This window comes from Podarcis filfolensis, assembly GCF_964270895.1.
Source record: "Podarcis filfolensis genome assembly, chromosome: W".
Taxonomy (NCBI): Eukaryota; Metazoa; Chordata; class Lepidosauria; order Squamata; family Lacertidae; genus Podarcis; species Podarcis filfolensis.
Genome location: NC_139619.1, coordinates 29,737,785 through 29,759,566, shown reverse-complemented (window position 1 = coordinate 29,759,566; position 21,782 = coordinate 29,737,785). Strand labels below are relative to the sequence as shown.

The 21,782-nt window shown below is 44.8% G+C and overlaps 1 protein-coding gene across 8 annotated transcripts in view; it reads left to right on the top strand.

Moving 5' to 3' along the window:
- LOC310753831 (far upstream element-binding protein 3-like) overlaps nt 1-21,782 on the top strand; it is a 347,698-nt gene that overhangs the window by 256,705 nt on the left and 69,211 nt on the right. The gene's annotated exons all lie outside the window — the stretch shown is intronic.

Genomic DNA, 21,782 nt, shown 5'->3' with positions numbered 1-21,782 from the left:
TACCAGACAGGGGTGCCCACTGTCTCCGCTATTGTTTATAATGGTATTAGAGGTATTAGCAAATAGTTTGAGAGAAACATCAGAGGTAAAAGGAGTTAAAATAGGTGTTAAAGAATTTAAACTTAAGGCCTATGCAGATAACTTAGTATAAACCTTAGAAGAACCCCAGAAAAGTGTCAAAAAAGCATTGGAAGAAATGGACAAATTTGGACAACTGGCAGGATTTAAACTGAACAAGACAAAGACGAAAATGGTTGTCAAGAATATGGAAAATAATGAGATAGAAAGGCTGGAACAAGAAAATGAAATTAAGGTGGTTAAGAAAGTAAAATACTTGGGAAATTAGATGACAGCAAAGAATATAAATTTGTTTAATGGCAATTACCAACCAATGTGGAAAGAGATTAAAAGAGACTTGGAAATATGGGATAGATTAAAGTTGTCAATAAGTGGAAGAATGTCAGCGATCAAAATGAACATATTACCAAGGATGCTATTTTTATTTCAAACGATTCCGATAATCAGAGGCTTAGGACAATTTAGTGAATGGCAGAAGGTTCTCTCGCACTTCATATGGCAAGGGAGAAAACCGAGGATTAAATTTAAAATACTGATGGACAGAAAGGAAAGGGGGGGGGTTCTCGGTACCTGATTTGAAACTTTATTACGAAGCAGCCTGCTTATGTTGGATAAAGGATTGGATAACCCTGGAAAACTCAGACCTGTTAGATTTGGAGGGATACAATAACAGATATGGGTGGCACTCCTACGTCTGGTATGGTAAAGTGAAAGTGCACAGAGGTTTTACAAACCATGTGATAAGGAGTGCCCTATATTGTCGGGATCTCCGTTCAACCGAGCTGATAAAGTTAATCTTCCTCCGGCCGAGTCCTTCGGAATTGCCTCCGACGTGATTGACGACCTGAGCCTCTGATAAGGCTCCAGGCACATCCCCCATTCAGCAGAGTTTCCAGCACAGGGAAGAGACGAGAGGTTTGGGCTACATTCCTAGGAGTTTTATTATCTAGCTACGCAGACAGAAAAATACATCCTCTCTCTGTGAAAGCAGAGAGCAACTGAACAACAAAGGAACATGAAACCAGTTTGTCACATTCGTCTCCTGTCTCCCGTGAGACTTCCAACAGTATGGAATGTGTGGAATGTAAACAGAGTCTTGTGACTCCAAAGCACTGCACAGTGGCACAAACAGAAACTAACATCCCCCCCCCCCTTTCTGTGAACACCACTGGGCAGTGTGTCAGTACAATCTCAGTACAAACCCAATTTCTGTACATAGGTATAGTGTTGATCCTTCGGAACAACCTTTGATAATAAATCAGCAGGAATTTCATTACCTGGCATGTAGGACACCGTTACGAATCCTTTCTGAACACATTCTCTAGCATGTTGCAGCTTCACTTGCAAGTGCTTTGTGCTTTGCTTACAACCTTCAGAAGTCAGCAAAGCCAAACATTCAGTTCGGTTTCACAAGAACTCAAGCTTACTGTTGTTTGCTTCTTGCACGACCAATCAAATAGACCCTGGTTGTACATGTAGCAAACTCCAGACGTGCTTTTCCTGTCTGTAGTGTCACTTCCAAAACTCGCATCAGTAAATATCTCAAGACCACCAGACTTCTGATTGTTAAATCTCAGTCTGTAGTGCATAGTGCCTTTCAAATAGCGTGCTATGCGTTTCAGAGCTTTCCAATCCTTAACAGTAGGATTGTTGACTTGTCTGCTTAGCAAGTTTGTGCTAACTGCAATGTCAGGTCTTGAACATCTGGCAATGAAGTTTAGTTTGCCTAGTACACTTCTGTACAGTGTAGTGTCAGAAAATGCTTCTTCAGTATCATCTACCTGATAACCTGTTGTCATCGGTGTGTCTACAGGGTTAGCATCCATCAGGTTTAGTTTGCTTAACACATCAGCAATTTTCTGTGATTGGTGTACTTGGTTTCTCGCTCTCTTTCCAGAGATAGGTAGGTGGTTACCTCACCAAGATCTTACATGTCAAAGTGCTCCTTCAGTTGAGCTAGGGCGGTATTGTACATTTTGACATCCTTCCAAAAGAAAAAAAATATCATCAACATAAAATAAGCAATACAGCTTCTTTTGCCCTTCCTCTTTGACAAATACACATGGATCAGCTTTACCTTGCTGAAAACCTAGAGAAAACAACACTTCAGTGAGTTTAGAGTGCCAGCATCGTGCACTTTGTTTGAGACCATATAGGGACTTCTTCAGAGAGCAAACAAATCCCTGTTTTGCCTGTACGCCATCAGGTGGAAGCATATAAAGTGATTCACCTAAGGTTCCGTACAAAAATGCTGTATTCACATTGTGATGAGAAACGTGTAGATTTTCTTCTGCAGCAAGTTTGAGCATAAGCCTAATGCTCTCATATCTCACGGTGGGTGAGTAGGTCTCGTGATAGTCTTCTCCTGGTACCTGTGAAAAACCTCTGGTTACCATTCTGGCTTTGTGTCTATCTTGCCATTCTGATCTGTCTTTGCTTTGAATACCCATTTGCTGTCCAGCAGTTTCATCCCTGGAACTGTTGGAACTAGCTCCCATGTTTTGTTCCTCTCTAAGGAATCAAGCTCAGTGTCAGGATGATATGTGGGTGCTAGCCGAGATAACAGCCCGGGAGTCCAGCCAGCTTTACAAGATTTATTAAGTCCAAAAACTATGTACAATCCAGAGCTCTTAAAAGCATGTCTTCCTCAGTCACTATCAGTTGCCGGAAGTGGCTCCTGCCTCTTCCCTTTCCAGCATAGAAACTTCCTGAGCCCCCCCCCCTTTTCCTTCTCTCTCTACATAAAGACCGAAGCGTTGGAGGCTGTTCCTTTCTCTCTGTTTCCGTGTTTCCTGACAGCCCCTCCTCCTCTTCTCTCTCTGACGAAGTGCAGCTGCTCATTAAAGGAGGCGGCTCCCTGTACATTCCGATCTCTCCCCCCTTCTCAGCCAACAGATCCCTGACATCCACCCCCTCCTCAAAACCCCCCTTTCCATCCTCAGGACAGACGGCTACCTCTTCCTCACTGATATCGCGATGCGAGGGAGAGAATCCTAGAAAGATGTCGTCATCGTCTTCTGTGTCCACAAAACCATCCTTCCAGCCCTCCCCCAACCCCGTTGTTTCGAGGTGATTCTCGGGGTGGTCTTCTGCAGTGCAGTTCCCGTCGCGCCCCCCCCCCCCGTGCCCACTCGTCACCCTCAGATGGTGTGAACCCTTCGAAGTCCTCCTTGTCCTCCATCGGCCCCAAAATCTCCCTAAAGAACCTACCCGGGGGGTTAGCTTGTCGGCAAATAAGGCGTGGAACCTCCACCAGAAACTCCTCAGTGATACAACTCTCTGGCACCCACGTGTTTTCTGAGCTAGGTGGCCCCTCCCAGGCCACTAGATACTCTAGTTGCTGCCTGCACCACCAAGAGTCCAGTATCTCTGTCACCTCGTTGCATTTCTCCCTCTCCGCTATGTCTGGTGTTGTGGTCACCCCTTGCCCCCTCCCTGGATGGCTGCTCCCCTCCCTGTAGGGCGACAACAGCAACCTGTGGAAGACAGGATGGATCCTCAAATTGTCCAGCAGCTTCAACTTAAACGCCACGGGATTGACCTGTTGGATGACCTCAAAGGGCCCCACCCTCCTAGGCTTGAGCTTTTTGCACCCACCCCTTCAGGGCAGGCCCTGCGTGGACAACCACACCCTATCCCCCACCCGGATGACCTCCCCTGGTCTTCGATGCCTGTCTGCTTCCCTCTTGTACACCTCCTTGGCCCTCTCCAGGTTCAACTGGAGCTGTTTGTGAATGGCCGCCATCTCTTCCGCAAACTGTTTGGCGGCTGGCACACGCCACGACTCCTCCCCCCGCCCCGGAAAGGCCCTGGGGTGACACCCGTAATTGGCAAGGAAAGGACTCATCCCTGTGGACACGTGTTCAGCGTTGTTGTACGCAAATTCTGCTAGTGCTAATTTCTCCACCCAGTCATTCCGTCTCTGACTTGACATAACATCGCAAATACTGCTGCAAAATGGCATTTGCTCTCTCTGCTCGCCCATTGGTTTCGGGGTGCCTTGCTGTCGTGAAGCTCACCTCTACCTGCAGCAAACCCATGAGCTTGCGCCAAAATCGTGAGGTGAACTGCGCCCCTGGTCAGAAATTACCCTTGAAGGAACCACCACCACCATGACTGCTGTTTTACCTCTGGACGTGTGTAGGTCCGTTATAAAATCTATGGACACCACCTCCCATGGCTTCCCTGGTGTGGGCAAAGGTTCTAGTAATCCTGCCGGAGCAGCCCTCTCCCCCTTAGCCCTTTGACATGTGTCACGACCTCTCACATATTCCCACACGTCCTCCCTCACTTTGGGCCACCAAAAGCCCCTTGTAACCAACACCATGGTCTTGTGTTGCCCAAAATGCCCCGCAGTGGGGTTGTCGTGGAGCTGCTTGAGAATTTTGGCCCTTCGGGATTCACCCGGCACATACAGTGCCCCCCGATAAAACAACAGCGCCCCTTTCTCCTCAAAGCCTCCCTCAGCTCCCCCACCCTCCTTGAGTTCGCTCAGCTTCCGCTAAGCAAAAGCATCATCTCTCAGTTGCACCAGTTCATTTTCCTCTACCACTGTCCCCCCACAAGTCCACCTGTCCTCCAGGAACATGAGCCTGGCTACAGGAGGTCCCTCTTCTGCCCAGTACTCTGGTTTATGTGATAGCACATCCGCCCTCACGTTCTGCTCTCCTGGGATGTACTGAATCCTAAATTCTAGTTACAGATAGGTAGCTACCTAAAATACACAAACCAGGAAATCCAGGACGCCCCATCATTTCAGGTATTGGCACTATTACAGTGGGTGTCTCCGGTTATATGGACTCTGTTCTGAAACCATATGCCATCAGTGCTCCCAGCTATGTACGTGACACCACAGATTTTCTGAGGAAAATACAATCTTTAAATAATCTTCCCAACAACACTATACTAGCTACTATGGATGTGGAATCTCTGTATACCAACATCCCACACAACGATGGTTTACAAGCTATAAGGAACACCATTTCAGATAAAACCACAGCGGACTTTGCCACCAAACTCTGCCAATTTGTCCTTACCCACAACAACTTCAAATTCGGTGATGACCTGTTCCTTCAGATCAGCGGCACAGCAATGGGCACCCGCATGGCCCCACAGTATGCCAACATCTTCATGGCAGATTTAGAACAACGTTTCCTAAACTCCTACCCACTCAAACCTCTCTTGTACCTGCGATACATTGACAATATTTTTATCATCTGGACACATGGTCAACAGACCCTGGACACCTTCCACCAGAAATTCAATGATTTTCACCCCACAATCAACCTAACAATGAATCAATCTATGCAAGAAATACATTTTTTGGACACTACTATAAAAATACAGGATGGACGCATAGACACCACCTTATACCGTAAACCAACTGACCGACAAACATATCTACATGCCTCTAGCTACCATCCCAAACATACCAAACAGTCCATTGTATATAGCCAGGCACTACGTTACAGCCGTATCTGCTCCAATTCTACAGACAGAGACTCTCACCTAAGAGATCTACAGCAAACCTTTTTAGAACTAAAATACCCAGCAGATGAAGTTAGACAACAGATCAACAGAGCCAGACAGATACCCAGAGAGAACTTGCTGCAAGACAGACCCAAAAAAGAAAATAACAGAACACCTCTAGTCATCACATACAGCTCCCAAGTTAAAACAGTACAACGCATCATCAGAGATCTACAACCTCTCCTGGACAATGACAGTTCTCTTTCTCAAGCTCTGGGAGGAAGACCTTTCATTGCCTACAGACAGCCACCCAATCTTAAACAACTCCTAACCCACAATAATACTACAACCAGACGTAACACGGACACTGGCACCAGAGCCTGCAATAAACCCAGATGCCAACTTTGCTGCCACATACACCCGGACAACACCATTACTGGCCCCAACAACATCACACATACCATCTCGGGACTATTTAATTGCTCATCGTCTAACATTGTATATGCCATCAAATGCCAACAGTGTCCTTCAGCTCTCTATATTGGACAAACAGGCCAAACCTTACGCCAAAGAATAAACGGACATAAATCGGACATCAAGAATCACAAGACAGAGAAACCAGTAGGAGAACACTTCAATCTCCCAGGACATTCTATACAAGATCTCAAAGTAGCTGTATTACTACAAAGGAATTTCAGAAATAGACTGGAAAGAGAAGCTGCTGAATTGCAACTCATTACCAAACTTAAAACCATGGAGAGACCTGGTCTGAACAAAGACATTGGGTTCTTATCTCATTATACATGACAAAGCCATTTTTCACCTTCTCACCCCTTGCTTTTTCCTGTAAGACCTATTGCAGTCGTTAAGAGTCGTCAACAGGCTCATCACAGCTATCTGCCAATCACCCATTCCCACCACCCTTCTGAGTAATACCCCTCCCCACCTTCTCACTATATAGAAGGATCTGGCAACTTCTGTTTCAGTGTATCTGAAGAAGTGTGCATGCACACGAAAGCTCATACCAAGAACTAACTTAGTTGGTCTTTAAGGTGCTACTGGAAGGAAAAAAATTTTTTTGTTCTGAATCCTAAAGTTGAAGTTGGCAAAAAACTCCGTCCAACGTATCTGCCTTTGGCACAACACACGTGCGGTCCGCCAGTACTCCAGGTTCTTATGATCCATGCACACCTGTATCTGATGTTTTGCTCCAATCAGGAAGTGCCTCCACTGTTTAAAAGCTGCAAAAATCACCAGCAACTCCTTGTCATAAATACTGTAGTTTAGCTCCGACTTTTTCAGCTTCCAGGAGAAAAAGGCGCACGGTCTCCAATCTCCCCTTCCATCTTGCTGCATCAGGACCGCTCTGATGGCCCGGTCTGACGCATCTGTCTCCACTCGCAGCGGCTTGTCAGGGTTGACGTGCAATAACTGCTCCTCCGATGCAAAAACTTTCTTCAGTTTCTCAAATCCCTTTTGTGCCTCTTCAGTCCACAGAAACTTCTTCTTCCCACTGAGGCAATCCGTTATGTGCGCCGTCAAACGCGGAAAGTTCTTGATAAACTTCCTGTAGAAGTTGCTGAAGTCCAGGAACCGCTGAACATCCTTCCTTGTCTTGGGGCTCTTCCATTCTACCACGGCCTTCACCTTCTCCGGATCCATTGCCAGACCCTTATTCGACAGCCGGTAACCCAGGAACTCGACCTCCCTCGTGTGGAACTGGCATTTTTCCAGCTTCACCCACAAGCGATGCTCCTTTAGCTTCCCCAGAACCTGACGCACGTCCTCCACATGCTGCTTTTCGTTTTCGGAGTATATCAAAATGTCATCCCAAAAACAAACGCAGTTACGGTACAGTAGCGTGGTGCATGAATGCCTGGAAGCACGGGCTTCCGCTTTGTAAACCGAAGGGCATAACGAGATATTCAAATGCCCCAAGGGGGGTGAACACGGTGGTTTTCCATTCGTCTCCCTCGCGCACCCTGATGAGATTGTACGCCCCCCTGAGGTCCAGTTTCGTAAAAATTTTCCCCTTCCGCACTCTCTCCAAAACGTCGTCGATTCTCAGCATGGGAAAGGCCAGGGGTTCCGTCAAGGAATTCAAAATTCTAAAGTCCACCACCAGCCTCCATTCTTTCGTCCCTCTCTTGACCACAAAGAACACAGGACAGCTACCCACCGCCTTGGACTCCCTGATGAACCCCCTTTTCAGGTTCTTGTCAACAAACTCCTTCAAATCCTGTATCTCTTGGTCGGACATTGAGTACAGCTTACCAGCCGGTAACTTGGCCCCCGGGACCAAGTTGATCTGGCAGTCGTATGGCCGGTGAGGCGGTAACGCGTCGGCCTCTCTCTCACTGAACACCTCCTCCAAGTCCCTGTATTGTGGAGGGATCTTGCCTTCTCCCCCAGACACATTTTCGCCACCTGGGCCTTTCTTTCCCGGGGTTCCCCTCCTCCCAGGCAGTGCTCTAGGCAGTGGGTCGACCCGAAAGACAGGGACCACTGGTACCATGACACCACTGGGTCATGCAAGGCCAACCAACTCATTCCCAAAATAATGGGTGGCCCTGCCAAGGTGGCCATGTGAAAGGTGATGGTCTCGGAGTGCATGGAGATCCGCATTCTCATGGGAGGAGTCTGATGTGTGACCTCCCCCCAATAGTTCCCTACCATCAATCGTGGTAACTTGCAAAGGAAAATTGAGCAGCAGTAGGTGCAGCTGGTGCTGTGCAGCAAAGTTCCTGCTGAAAACGTTCGCACTGGCCCCCGAATCAACTAGGGCGTGGACCTCCATTGCGTGGCCATTGGGGAGCTCCAGCAGCACCCTGACCACTATGCCTACTTTGGGGTGGCCTGGTCGGGGCTCTTCACTGCTGCTCCTGCCTGGCTGTCGCCCCGGTTTCCCACCAGCCAGGCCTTCCCGTTTCCCTGCACCTGGGGCACTTCCTCTCCCCCCTGTGGCGTGGCCCCCACCATCCCCTGCCAGTTACGACGTTCTGGACACACTCTGGCAAAGTGGCCTGGTCTTTGGCACAGAAAACACTTCTTGGCAGCTTTCCAGTCCTTTCCCTCCTTTTTCTCCTGTTGCTGAACTTTTGAATGCTCCCGCATGCGGGCTGAGTTGATTTCCATGGGCTCTGGCTGACTCTGACCTTGAGAAACCCCTGCTGGTATCTCAGGAATGCGGTTGCCATGGAAACGCTCCCCTCTGTTCTCCCTCCTCTCCAGCAAACGGGTCTCCTGCCGCACCCCCACAGCTAAGGCAGCCTTAGTTAACGCGTCCATGTCCTTGGGCCGGGGGCCCCTTGAAAGCTCATCCTTCACGTCTGAATTTAGCCCTGCCTTAAAAAGAGCCTGCACTGGTTCAGAGCTCAAGTCCCAGCCCAGCTTGTGGACAAGCATTGCAATTTGAAACCAGTAACTGTGGACAGTCAGACTCCCTTGCCTCAAGGCCAGTAATTGCTGCTGAGTCATATCAATTTGGCTCTCATTTGTAAACATGGCTGTTGGAAACTGGCCCCCTCGGGAAGGCTGGCTCATCTTCCCAGGCTTGTCGGGGCCTGTTTGCCGGTGACCCACCCTGGCTGGCATCCCGGCAGACCAGGGAGATCTTGATAGGCGACACCTCCCTGATGAAAGGTGCACACCCCCTTCCCCCTTGTATAGCAGCAGGAGAAAGAAATCAGTCAGAAAGTCTTTTTCATCTCTACTTTATTTCTGACTGTACACTGTACAAAAAGCATCTCTGCTCACTCAGTCTCCTCCAAGCAACTGCGTTAGACTTCCTCAACACAAGCAACAGGAAGGTCTCATATTACACAGAAAACAAATCCCTGAGAATTGCCTGGAACATCCTGTCCCACGGTTAGACCCATCATGTGATGTAAACATCGAACTGCTTGTTCGCAGCTGCGTAGTACTCATATCCCAACATCGGCATCCATCGCCTCATAAAACTTCCCCAGATCCCGGAGTGCATCATTATCGGTGGCAATTAGGAGCCGCACCCATTCCCTCGCTGACCCTGCCAAATGACTGATTACAAAAGCCACCCTCTGCTGATCGTTGGCAAATTCACTCCTCTGGAGATCCAGGGCATATTTCATCTCAGTCTTAAAGCTCAAATATTCCTGGGGGTCCCCATCAAACCTACCGACCAATGAAGGCATTTTCCTTCCCAGCGGGGCACCCCTCAATTCCTGATCTTGCGACCTGTGTTCCTGCAGCCTAATTCACAATTCCTGCGCATGTTGTTCCAGTTCTAGGTGTCGTTGTTTCAAAGCAGCAAATTCTTTCCTCGTCCCCTCCTCCATCGCTGGTTGTCTCTCCTTCCTTGCTAGCTCCCGGCAATGGACTTCCGGCAAACTGTCAGGATGATATGTGGGTGCTAGCCGAGATAACAACTCGGGACTCCAGCCAGCTTTACAAGATTTATTAAGTCCAAAAACTATGTACAATCCAGAGCTCTTAAAAGCATGTCTTCCTCAGTCACTATCAGTTGCCGGAAGTGGCTCCTGCCTCTTCCCTTTCCAGCATAGAAACTTCCTGAGCCCCCCCCTTTTCCTCCTCTCCCTACGTAAAGACTGAAGCGTCGAAGGCTGTTCCTTTCTCACTGTTTCCGTGTTTCCTGACAGCCCCTCCTCCTCTTCTCTCTCTGACAAAGTGCAGCTGCTCATTAAAGGAGGTGGCTCCCTGTACATTCCGATCTCTCCCCCCTTCTCAGCCAACAGATCCCTGACACTCAGCCTGCATGGCAGTTAACCATGGCTCAGCATCCTTCGAGTCCAAAGCCTGGATCTCTTGGAAGCTTGAAGGTTCAAATACCTTCTTGGAGCTATTAACAGCAGTTACAGCTTTGGCTGCTTTAGCAAATTCATCAGCAAATCTCTTTGGAGGTCTATCTTTTGTGGCTCTTTCAGACCTGCAAATTAGATGTAAGTCTTCAGCGCTCCCCTCTTCTTTCTTAGGAGAAAATGGGCCTGTAGTGAACAGTGGTTCCTCCAATTCTCGATCAGAGCCTTCAGAGTGTCGCAGAGAGGCCTTAGCACTCTTGAAATCCTCTGAATCATCTGATTCAGTTTCAGATTCAGAATCAGAACCTTCATCAGTGGGTGTGGGGTTTTGCTGCTGTTTATCCTCAGACTCTTCACTGTCATCAGGATAACATTGGAAAATTCCCACATTCTCCCCCCACTTGGCATTGTACTCAACACTTCTAGTGAGTCTAATTGTATTAGTGTCAGTCATCATTACTCTGTAAGAACCTTTCTGATATCCTAGAAAGATACCATGCAAACCATGTTTGCCTAACTTGGAGCTTTGTGGTGTGTGAACCCACATGTCAGAACCAAAAATTCTCATGTGCGTGATGTATGGTTTCTTGCCAAACATCTTTTAATAGGGGGTACAGCCAATCGGTGATGATAATCTGCGATTGTAAGTATAAACAAAACAGCTGAGCTCTTCTACCCAATAACTCTCTGGAAGATTGGCATCATGCAGCAAGGTTTTCAAGCCTTGAAGCAAAGTTTGGCTTGCTCTTTCACAAAGTCCATTCATCCAAGGAGACCGTGGACTTGACAAATCATGTTGAATTCCTTTCTCAGTCAGAAAAGCTTCAAACTGCTGAGAAATGAATTCTCCCCCTCGATCTGTAAATAAACATTTCACCTGTTTATCATGCACATTTTGCAACCAAGCACAGAATTCCTTGAACCTAGGAAACGCTTCTGATTTCTGCTGGAGATTGAACACATGGAAAATGTGTTCATACCTGGAAAATGAATCAATGAGGACCATGAAGTACCTGGCTCCACCCAAAGAGGGTGCTAGAGGACTAACGAGATCAGCATGCACTACCTGATATGGTTCTGTAGCTTGTCTACTAGATACCTTACCTTTTGCAGCCATTTTAACCTTGTTTGCTGTGCATGCCTTACACTTTATGTGGTACCTGCAGGGTTTAATAGTCATACCTTCAATTAAGGCAGGCATTTTGGAAACTGCCTCGAAGTTTAAGTGACCAAGTTTCCTGTGATAATCATGAATACATCCTGCATGCAAAACCTTGCTAGTATCTTGCACAACATCAACAGAATCATCATAATGCAATACAAACAAATGATCAACATAATCAGCATGCAATAGAAAGTCATCTTTCTTGGTGATGGTGCACTTCCTCTTCTTGAAGGAAACGTCTGTGTCCTGTTCAGTCAGCTGTGAGACGCTCAACAGGTTGTGTGCAGCATCTGGAACAAAAAGAATGTTGCATATCGAAGCATCCAAGCTGTGAAGAACAACCATTCTGTAGCCTTGACTGGAGATCGTGCGGTCATCCGCTTGATGAATCGCACCTTCCTGTGGAGTAAAGGACACAAACAGGTGTTTGTCTTTGCAGACGTGCTGGGTGGCTCCCGAGTCGACGATGAAGAAAGATCTAGACGTCTTCTGGACCTTTGGAGTGAAGCATGAGACCATAGCCTTGTGTTGTGTTGTCATGGACTTCTGACCTTTGCCTTTGCCTTTGCCTTTTCCACGTGTTGAGCTTTCACTGCACTGCTCTGTTGCTTTGGCATTGGGTTGTTTGCAATCCCTATTCACATGGCCTAGACATCCACACAAGTAGCATTTCACTGCCTTCAAAGCTTTGGCGCCATCTAGTGGTTGCACTGCATTCTGGGATGACGTCTGTGAGGACTCCCCCTTAGTGATACAGCTAGTACTACACTGATCCGCTTCATTTAATACCACAGCAGTGACATGCGCTACCGTTAGCTGAGCAGTAGGCAAAACAGCAAGCTGGCTGGCAATCGCTTCCCAACTTGAACCCAAAGAATGTGGAATCATGAAGGAATACACAGCCTCTGGAAAGGTGATTCCACGCTGTTGCAACTCGTGCCTGAGATTCTGCATTTCCATGAGGTGAGCACATACGTCTGCTCCTTCAACAAGTGCCATATCATGCAACTTGGCATAAAAGAACAAAGAAGCTCCCGCGTCTGTTCTTAAACGTGAGTGTTCGAGACTGTCCTACATCTCTTTGGCTGAGGCCTTGTCACGCAAAAGACATAACTCTTCAGGAGACACGATAAGCGTCAGATTTCCCTTGCTTTGGAATCCTTAGCCTCCCATGCTTCGGTAACTGGAGCTGGGGGGGGATCTGTTAACACATTAAACAGACCCTCTTTTCTTAGCAGAGCTTCTGCATACTGCACCCACTCCTGATAATTCCCCTTTGAGAGCTTAGGAATTGCCATCGCATTTTGAAGGGCCTCCATTATTCTGGCATTGGCCTTCTGTGTCATTGAAGCATGCTGCGTCTGTTTATAAGCAGCTGCGTTTCAAACAGCATACTGCTTGAGGCTTTTGCATGCTCATGAACTTCTGCTGCAACCGGTCAGTGCTTTGGCTAGAAGTTCAAAGTCCACCCTAATTGCTAATTAATTAGGGACTGGCAGGCTTCCCGGGGCAATGAGCACATACCTCTCATCAATCTTCTTGACACGCAGAGAAGATAAGCTGCATTCCGTTCTTCTGGGCCGGAAACCAAAAGTGTCAGAACCTGCATTCGACCGAGCTCCTCCAAGCTCCTCCGGAATCGCCCTCCGATGATAATTAACGACCTGAGCCTCTGATAAGGCTCCAAGCATGTTCCCATTCCACAGCATTTCAAAGCGGCAGAAGTGATGAGAAATATGAGCTACATGCTAAGAGTTTTATTGCTAAGCTACGCAGACAGAAAAGAAATACATCCTCTCTCTGTGAAAGCAGAGAGCAACTGAACAAACAAAGGAACAGGAAACCAGTAACGTCACATCCGTCTCCCATCTCCCGTGAGACTTCCAACAGCCTGGAATGTCTCCAGTGTGGTGTAGTGGTTAAGAGCGGTAGACTCCTAATCTGGGGAACCGGGTTCGCGTCTCCGCTCCTCCACATGCAGCTGCTGGGTGACCTTGGGCCAGTCACACTTCTTTGAAGTCTCTCAGCCCCACTCACCCCACAGAGTGTTTGTTGTGGGGGAGGAAGGGAAAGGAGAATGTTAGCCGCTTTGAGACTCCTTAAAGGGAGTGAAAGGCGGGATATCAAATCCAAACTCTTCTCTGGAATTTAAACAGAGTCTTGTGACTCTAAGCAGCTGCACAGTGGCACAAACAGAAACCAACCATTTTTTTCTACATCTATTTGCTAATAGTCTGGAGTTTTCCCCTCTATAGTCATAGAAGCGTTGTTTAGAGTATAGAATGCTGATCATTGTTTTGTTGATTTCTAGGTAGTCTTCTCTGGTGACTGCTTTCATTGCGTCCCATAGGAGGGGGGTTATTATATTGTCTACATCGTTTTCCTTGAAGTAGTTTTGGAGAGTTTTTGTGAGACTCTCTCTAATTTAATTGTTTGAGGTTAGGATGGGACTGAAGGACCATGATGGGGTGGTTTGTGTCTCCTCTCCTATATTAACTGTGACTTCTACTGGGGCGTGATCTGTGATTTTAATGTTACCTATGTTTGTTGATTCCACTGAGGGGATCAGACCCTGTGTGAGCAGGATGCTGTCCAGTCTGGACACTGTATTCTGGCATCTGGATTGGAATGTGTGGCTGGTGTCTCCCGGGTTTTGCTCACTCCAAATGTCATAGAGACCTCTGCTTTTTTAAAGCATTTTTAGTTAGTTTAATTAACTTTTTCTCATTTTCCATTATCTGATTTAAAATTTCCTTTTTTCCTTTCTAAATTTCCTTTTTTTTCTAAATTTTTTCCTGATGCTGTTTTGTTGAATAAATAAACCTCACATAACCGCTTTACTGGCGTCCCACACCATGTTCATTTTGGTTTCTTTGTTACAATTATTTACAAAATATTCCATTAGCATCTTCTGTGCCTTCTCATTTGTTTTCTGATCCTCTAATAGATTTTCATTTAACCTCCATCGAAAAGTCCTTTCCTTTAATTCTTTTATTTCACACTTAATTGCATTATGATCTGAAAGTATCTTTGGTTGTATTTCAATTTTTGTGACTCTAAGTGTTAATTCACTAGATGTCCACACGTAATCTCTTCTTGAAGCTGATTGATTTGGTTCTGAAAAGTGGGTAAATTGTTTATCTAATGGGTGTCTCAGTCTCCAGACATCTATCAAATTACAGTTCTCTATCATAGAGAAAAAGGTCCTAGGTAATTTCCCTTCCTTCGATTTTTCTTTTCTCCTTGATCTATCCAATGAGACCACTCCATTCATATCTCCCATTATTATAATTTTTTGATCCATAAATTCCAATATTTTTTCTTCCAGATCTTTATAAAATTCCATCTTATTACCATTTGGTGCATAAATTCCCACAATTATCAGTTTTTCGCCTTGCCAAGTGACTTGTACTGCAATTACCCTGCCCTCTTCATCTTTGAAGATTTGCCGAGCTTCTAGTTTGTTTTTTATATACATCATCACTCCCCTCTTCTTACTTTTATCTGATGAGATAAATTCATTTCCCAATTTTTTATTAACCAGTACTCCTCTATGTTTTCTGGCTACATGAGTCTCTTGTAAACAAATAATGTCCCAATTATTGTTTAACAAAAAAATGCTCAATTTTGTTCCTTTTATTTTTATTATTTATGCCATTCATATTCCAAGTCCATAATTTTAATGCCATTTTGGTTTCTTTTGATAAATGAAACTATAAAAGTTATAAACCTGTTATTCTTCCTCCTCTTCTTCCAAATTATCAATATCTTCTCCTTCCTGGGCCACTGCTGCTGCTTCTTCTCCTCTTCCCAACTCTTTATATCTCCTCAAAAATTTATATGTCTCATCCACACTCTTGAATTTGAATTTCTTTTCTTTATAATAGAATGAGACTCCTTCTGGGAACTCCCATTTAAATTCAATTCCATTTTTCCCTCAATATTTGTGTCAAAGTCTTATATTGGTCACATTTTTTCAACAAACGAAGTGGAACGTCTTTAAAAATGATTGTAAATGTTCCCTCAATACATACCGTAATCTCTTCTCTATTTTTCTGCAAAATCAAATTTCTCATTTCTCTATCTTTGAATATAATCTAACAATCTCCTGGAATTTTTTTTGCCTTTGTAGTCTTTGTTTTGATCCTAAATGCATTTTGTATTGTTTTTGCCACTTCCTCTACCTCCATATTTAACCATTGTGCGATTTCTGTTGTTAGTTTTTCCAAGATATTTTCCCCTTGTGATTCTGGAACTGATCTAAACCTCAAATTCATTTCTTGTTGCCTCAATTCATTCATAGCAATCACATCCCACAACTCCTGTGTTTTGTTCATTTCTGATACTTCTCCTTTTTTTCTTCCTCCTTTTTCATATCTCTTACTTCTTGCTTTGTCTGATTCATTCTAAACTTTGTGTTCTTTTAGTTATCTTTCATCTGACCTCTCAGTTCAGAAATAGTCATATCAATTTTTTTATCCATTTGCTCAAGCCTTGTCTCAAGATTTTTTTCACTCTGTTTTATATCTGGTTTTATATCATTTTTTATTTCTGCAAACATTTTCAAAATGCCTCCTTTATTTTTACTTTCTTGTTTCGATCTCCTCCTTTCTAATGGTGTTCGTCCTTCTCCTGCCTTTTTCTGTGCTGACATTATGCTTCTATTCTATTATAAATGTTACTTCACTCTTCACCACAAGGTGTCGCCCACCAATGTTAAGCATTCAGAAAGAAAACAAAGGAGAAAAAAGCAATATTTTCCGCCTCTTGTTTGGCTAATCCACCGTGTCAGAACAAAAGGATTAAAATCCCCAAAATGACTCAAATTATTAAAAATCAAAGATAATAAATTTCTTCTGCCACTTGCTTGGCTAATCCACCACACAGCTTTCCCCACACAATAAACACATGAACAGCGAATCCGTTAATATCAAGGAACAAGAAATCTTCTATTTGCCTTCAAGTGTTTTAATTTATTAAAAAATTGCCAAATAAAAATCAAACCAATTATTCAGCCACTTGCTGGCCTAATTCCATTTGAAATCCCACGATCCAAAAAGTAAAAAAGAAGAAGAACAGGTAATATCTATATTTAAAAAAGAAATCCAAATAAAAAACAACCCACCAATCCAATATCAATCCGTAAAGAAGAAGGCGGGGGGTAATTTAAGGTCTTATTTTCTGCTCCACTCCTCCTCAAAAATATAAAAATGTACAGTCCATAATTCCAAATCAGTTCCTGCTTGGGCTTAGTAGCTTTCCCCCAACACACTGCTGTCTGGCAATAACAAGAACTAAAAGAAATAAAAAATATGAAGCTTTTTAATTTTAACTACGCAGTTCCACAAAAACAAAAGTAAAATTTTCCAGGAGGTTCTCCTCCTGCCGTCTCAGAGATCCTAAGATAGACAAACAATATCCACAGTAAGAGGTATTCAACCCTTTTAAATCAATATATAGACAGTTCTACTTTTCAGCAAATGTGTTTGTGTTGAAGTTTATATTTCCGCTGTAGGTAAGATCATATGTTTGTTGTTCCATAGGAACGTCATGTATCTAAGTTCAAATCCCAGACAGGGCTGACCTCCTTTTTTCCACCCCGCTGCTTCCGAATTATTCTAATTATTAAAGTTTTTTATTTCTCATCAAATTAATCTGAATTTTCTTCTTCTTTTGGAATCGATCACTCTGCCAGGTAAGCTTAAGGCTGTGCTTCTCAGGAGTAGAAAATGGCGTCCCGCGCTGGTGTCTCAATCTCGCCGATCTCCCCACTCCTAAAAGGAGCGTATTAGGCAGTGGAGAGACCGCTCTTTGGCTTTGCTGGGAACCTGCCCTCAGAATCTTCCTCCTGAGGTTTTTTGGGGCTTGCAGCACCCATGCAATGCCCCCCTTTCCCCCGAAAAGCTGGATTCTCCCCTAAGGGCTGAATCCCACTTGCTCATGGCTTTGCGATCAACCACAAGTTGTTTGCTGTTGTTTCATCATGGTCATTGCTGTCACTTGGTGTGTCTGTCAGTTGCCATTCCGGTGGAGGGTTGAGTTCAAGGTTCTTCAGTAGTTGCAGGGCTTCAGGTATGTTGGTTGCCATGTGTTGTGTTGTGTTGTGTTGGTTGTTACAGAAGGGGAAGCCCCATTGGTATTTGATCCCTGCTTGTTGGAGATGCTGGGTGCATGGGCATAGGCTTTTTCTCTGTTTTAGGGTGTCCTGAGATAAATCCTGTAAGGCCAGTATGGGTTTGTCTCCATATCGAAGGTTGATTGAGTTTCTGAGGTTATTCCATGCCTCTTCTTTATTTTTGTAGCATGTGAAGCACACAATTATGTTTCTTGGGGGGGGGCGCTGGGTTTCGGCATAGATTTTAGGGCTCTGTGAGCCCTCTCCAGGTCGTCTACTTCAAGTGTCAAGTTTGGGATTGTATTTTTCAGCCAGCGTACAATTAAGTCTGCTGGGCTTTTCTCCTACACTTTTTCAGGAAAGTTGTGGAAGCGGATGTTGCAGCGTCTACTATGGTCTTCAAGGTCCGCCTGTTTGATTTTCATGACTTTATTTTCCGTTTCTATTATTTCCAAGTGACTTTCCAGTTCAGCCAATTTATTATTCACACGTGTGTTTTCCTCTTGGTACTTCTCTAGTATTCTTTCTTGTATTTGGTTCTTGTTTTCTAGAGTTTCCACTTTAGAGGTTAGGTCACTTAATGCTTTCAGTAGTTCTTTTAGTCTCATTTTCACTTCCTTCAGTTCTCATTTTGTTGCTGGGTCATTGTCATCTTGGGGGGGGGGGTGTTCTCAGTGCTGTTTGCCATCTCCCTGGTTGGTGTCATCACAGTCTCACTGATGTTTTTGGTTTGAGACCTGCTTGGTGTTCTCTTGGAGAAGGGTGTGTTGTGGTTAGGAGTTGTGGTGGTGGTTCCTGGGTGTTGTTGAGCTGAACAGGCGTTGTTGACTGGTGGCTTTTACAGAGTGTCTGGATTAGGCAGCCATTAGTGTTCCGTCTGGGCTGTGCTTTAAGGGCTTCTCTGGGGTTCCTGCATGTCTCCTCAGCTTTGTTGCCAGGGCCGGGGGGGGGGGGCAGACAAGCAGACAGATGAGTAAGCCAATAGACAGACAGTTCACATAAAGGGGTTGGTAGGCAGGGGTGTGAGATATTGATGGGGTGGGGCCAGAGGAAGGGTGTGTGTTTGAGGGGGTTATTCAGGGGTGGACCTGTGTGTACACGTCTGTGCAGTCGTATGCACCAAGGGGGTATTGGGGTCCAGTTGAGGGTGGAGGGTGGGGTTATGGGTTCATAGAAAAGAATTAAGAATTTAAGGTTGGCAAGGGTGTGTTCAGGAACAGAGCCAAACAAAACAATATAGAGGTTAAAGATGAAAAAGAAGTGGAGGAAAGGGGGAAGAGCAGAGGATTGGAGGAATGGAAGTTAGGGTAAAATAAAAAGGAGAGAAAGAAAAAGAGGGAAAGAGAAGGAAAAGAAAGAAAGAAAGAAAGAAAGAAAGAAAGAAAGAAAGAAAGAAAGAAAGAAAGAAGGAAGGAAAAGGGGGAAAGAGACAAAGAAAGATGAAGATACTTGGTTGCAAGTGGTGGTTTTAGTTTTAGTAAATAATAACTTTATTAACCTCCTCCTCCTTGACTTCCCAGTCAAGGAGGAGTTGGTATGTTTTCGAGAGAGCTTTGGTTTTTTTCCTAATTAAGTCTAACTCAAATCTTGAACTTTCTTGAGCAAAGCTTTTCCCTTTGTCAACTTTGAATCTCTCAAATAATTGATAATATTGGAACCAGTCAACAACATATTCTCTTACTTCTTCAAATTTCTTCAGCTTTAGCTGGTTCTCTTCTTCCTTCAATAGTACTTGGTACATCGGCCAGTTTCCTTCTGTGTTTTTTCTTTTAACTCCTAGGGCTTCCATTGGTGATAATCCACCTGGGCATCTTAGGTTCCAGAAGGTCTTTATATTTTTTTCCAGACCTTATACAAGGATTTCCCAGCAATATGGCTCAGGAAGTTTTGATGTACAGTGGTACCTCAGGTTAAGTACTTAATTCGTTCCGGAGGTCCGTTCTTAACCTGAAACTGTTCTTAACCTGAAGCACTACTTTAGCTAATGGGGCCTCCCGTTGCCGCTGCGCCGCCAGAGCACAATTTCTGTTCTTATCCTGAAGCAAAGTTTTTAACCCGAGGTACTATTTCTGGGTTAGCGGAGTCTGTAACCTGAAGTGTATGTAACCTGAAGCGTATGCAACCCGACGTACCACTGTACTTTTACTTTCTCGTATACTAGGTACGCATGCCAGCCGTACCTATTGTTGTGTCCCTCTAAGTTAAGCAATTCTGAATTTTGGAGTGTACACCAATCTTTTAGCCACGTTAGACAGGCCACCTCATAATACAATCTTAGGTCTGGCAGGGAGAGACCCCCTCTGTTTTTAATATCAATTAAGATCTGATGCTTGATTCTGGGCCTCTTCCCCTGCCAAATGAACCTTGAAATAGATGCTGCCATTCCTTGAGGTGGCCCCTCCTGCCCAGTATTAGGATTGATTGGAATAAAAAAAGTAGTTTTGGTAGAAAACTCATTTTTATGACTGAAATTATTCCTGTAAATATAGTTTAAGTCTGGCCCAAATATCCAAATTTATTTTGATCTTCTCCCAGGTTTTTACATAATTATCCTGAAATAAGTTACCATATCTTTCGCTCTATAAGACACACCTGACCATAAGACACACCTAGTTTTTGAGGAGGAGAACAAGAAAAAAAAAATTCTCTCCCTTTCTGCGCAGTGCCCCTTCAGTGAAGCAGCAGGAGAAGCAGAGCCCCTTCCGTTTCTCCTCCCGCTTCACTGAAGGGGCGCTGTGCAGAGAGGGAAAACTTCAGCGAAAGCAACGCGAAGCCTCTTGAGCACAGCGGTAGGCTCCCACTGCGCTCAGGAGGCTTTGGGTGGCTATCCCTGAAGCCAGGAGAGCAAGAGGGATCGGTGCGCTCCTGGCTTCCGCGAAAGCTGCGCAGCCTGCACATTTCCTTACTTTTTAGGAGGGGAAAAGTGCATCTTATAAAGCGAAAAATATGGTAATATTCTTTGAAGTTAGCCAGACGCCCAAGTATTTTGCTTTTTGGCAGATTTTCAAACCAAACATTTTTTCCAGTTCTTTTTCTTTTTTTTTTAAATATAATTTTTATTAACAGGCCAATCAAATCACATCAATTCCAAATCACATTAGTTCCAAATTATACAGCCAAATTTTTAAAATTTTGTTGGGGGTACCCATACTTCAAGCTCCGAAAGGGATCCAAACATCACTCTTGCTGCTGCTTTAATTAAACAGTTCTATCCAGTTCTGTCCAGATAGTCTCTTTGTTATTTTCCTCATCTTCTTGTTGTTATCATGTATTCCTTTCTTTGTGATATCTGATAATCTTCACAAGCGGGTTGAAAATAAACATGTCCTGTGTGGGTTTTACACTTTCCAAGAGTCCTATCACATAAAGGACAGACGCCATTTCCACACCTCCATAAAAAACATTCCCACAGTCTGTCCGTTGATTTCACAGGCTTGCCAATCTGTATCTCAGGGGGCTCTGCCAGGTCAAGATCACATTCCGATCACCATACATTCACATTCTGATGACCCTGGTCCTCCTCCCCCTTGTCCTCCTATGAGCAAGCCTGTCTTAACGAAGCTCCATTTTTAGCTGCGTCATAAAGCTTTCTTTCCAATCCCCGGTGTTTCCACACAGTTTCTTATTCTCCTGCTTTTGATTAGTAATTTGCAACGATTCTTCTCTCTGGAGGGGAGGGTTATTGAATACTCACATAAGACAAAAAAAAGGAAAAGTTTTTTCCTCCCCCCCTTTCCAGTTCAGTCCAACATACCGATCTTTAAATGATGATTCTTCACTTGATTTATTGTCCAGCCCGTCGCTCCGCTCACAGAGATCCCATTATTCAGCAGTCTTTACTCCCGATCTTCACTTGATGTATGTGCATTAGCTTCTTTCCAATTATATATTTCCAATTATATATTTCGAACTAATGCTAACCAGTGCGCAATTAGAGACAGTGTCAGGGAGAGCCGACCTCACCCGAGGGCTTCGTGCCAAGTGCCCACACCCCCTTCTTTCAAATCCGGGGGTGAATTATGGGCACAGCTGCCAAGGCAGTCCCCCCCATTCCCTTGGGGGGGCAAGGGAGGCTGCATACTCCCATATCAGCCTCTTAATTACCTCGTGTGGGTCGGAGAGATGTTATTGTCGGCCATCTTCCAGTGCGCCCCCTGGT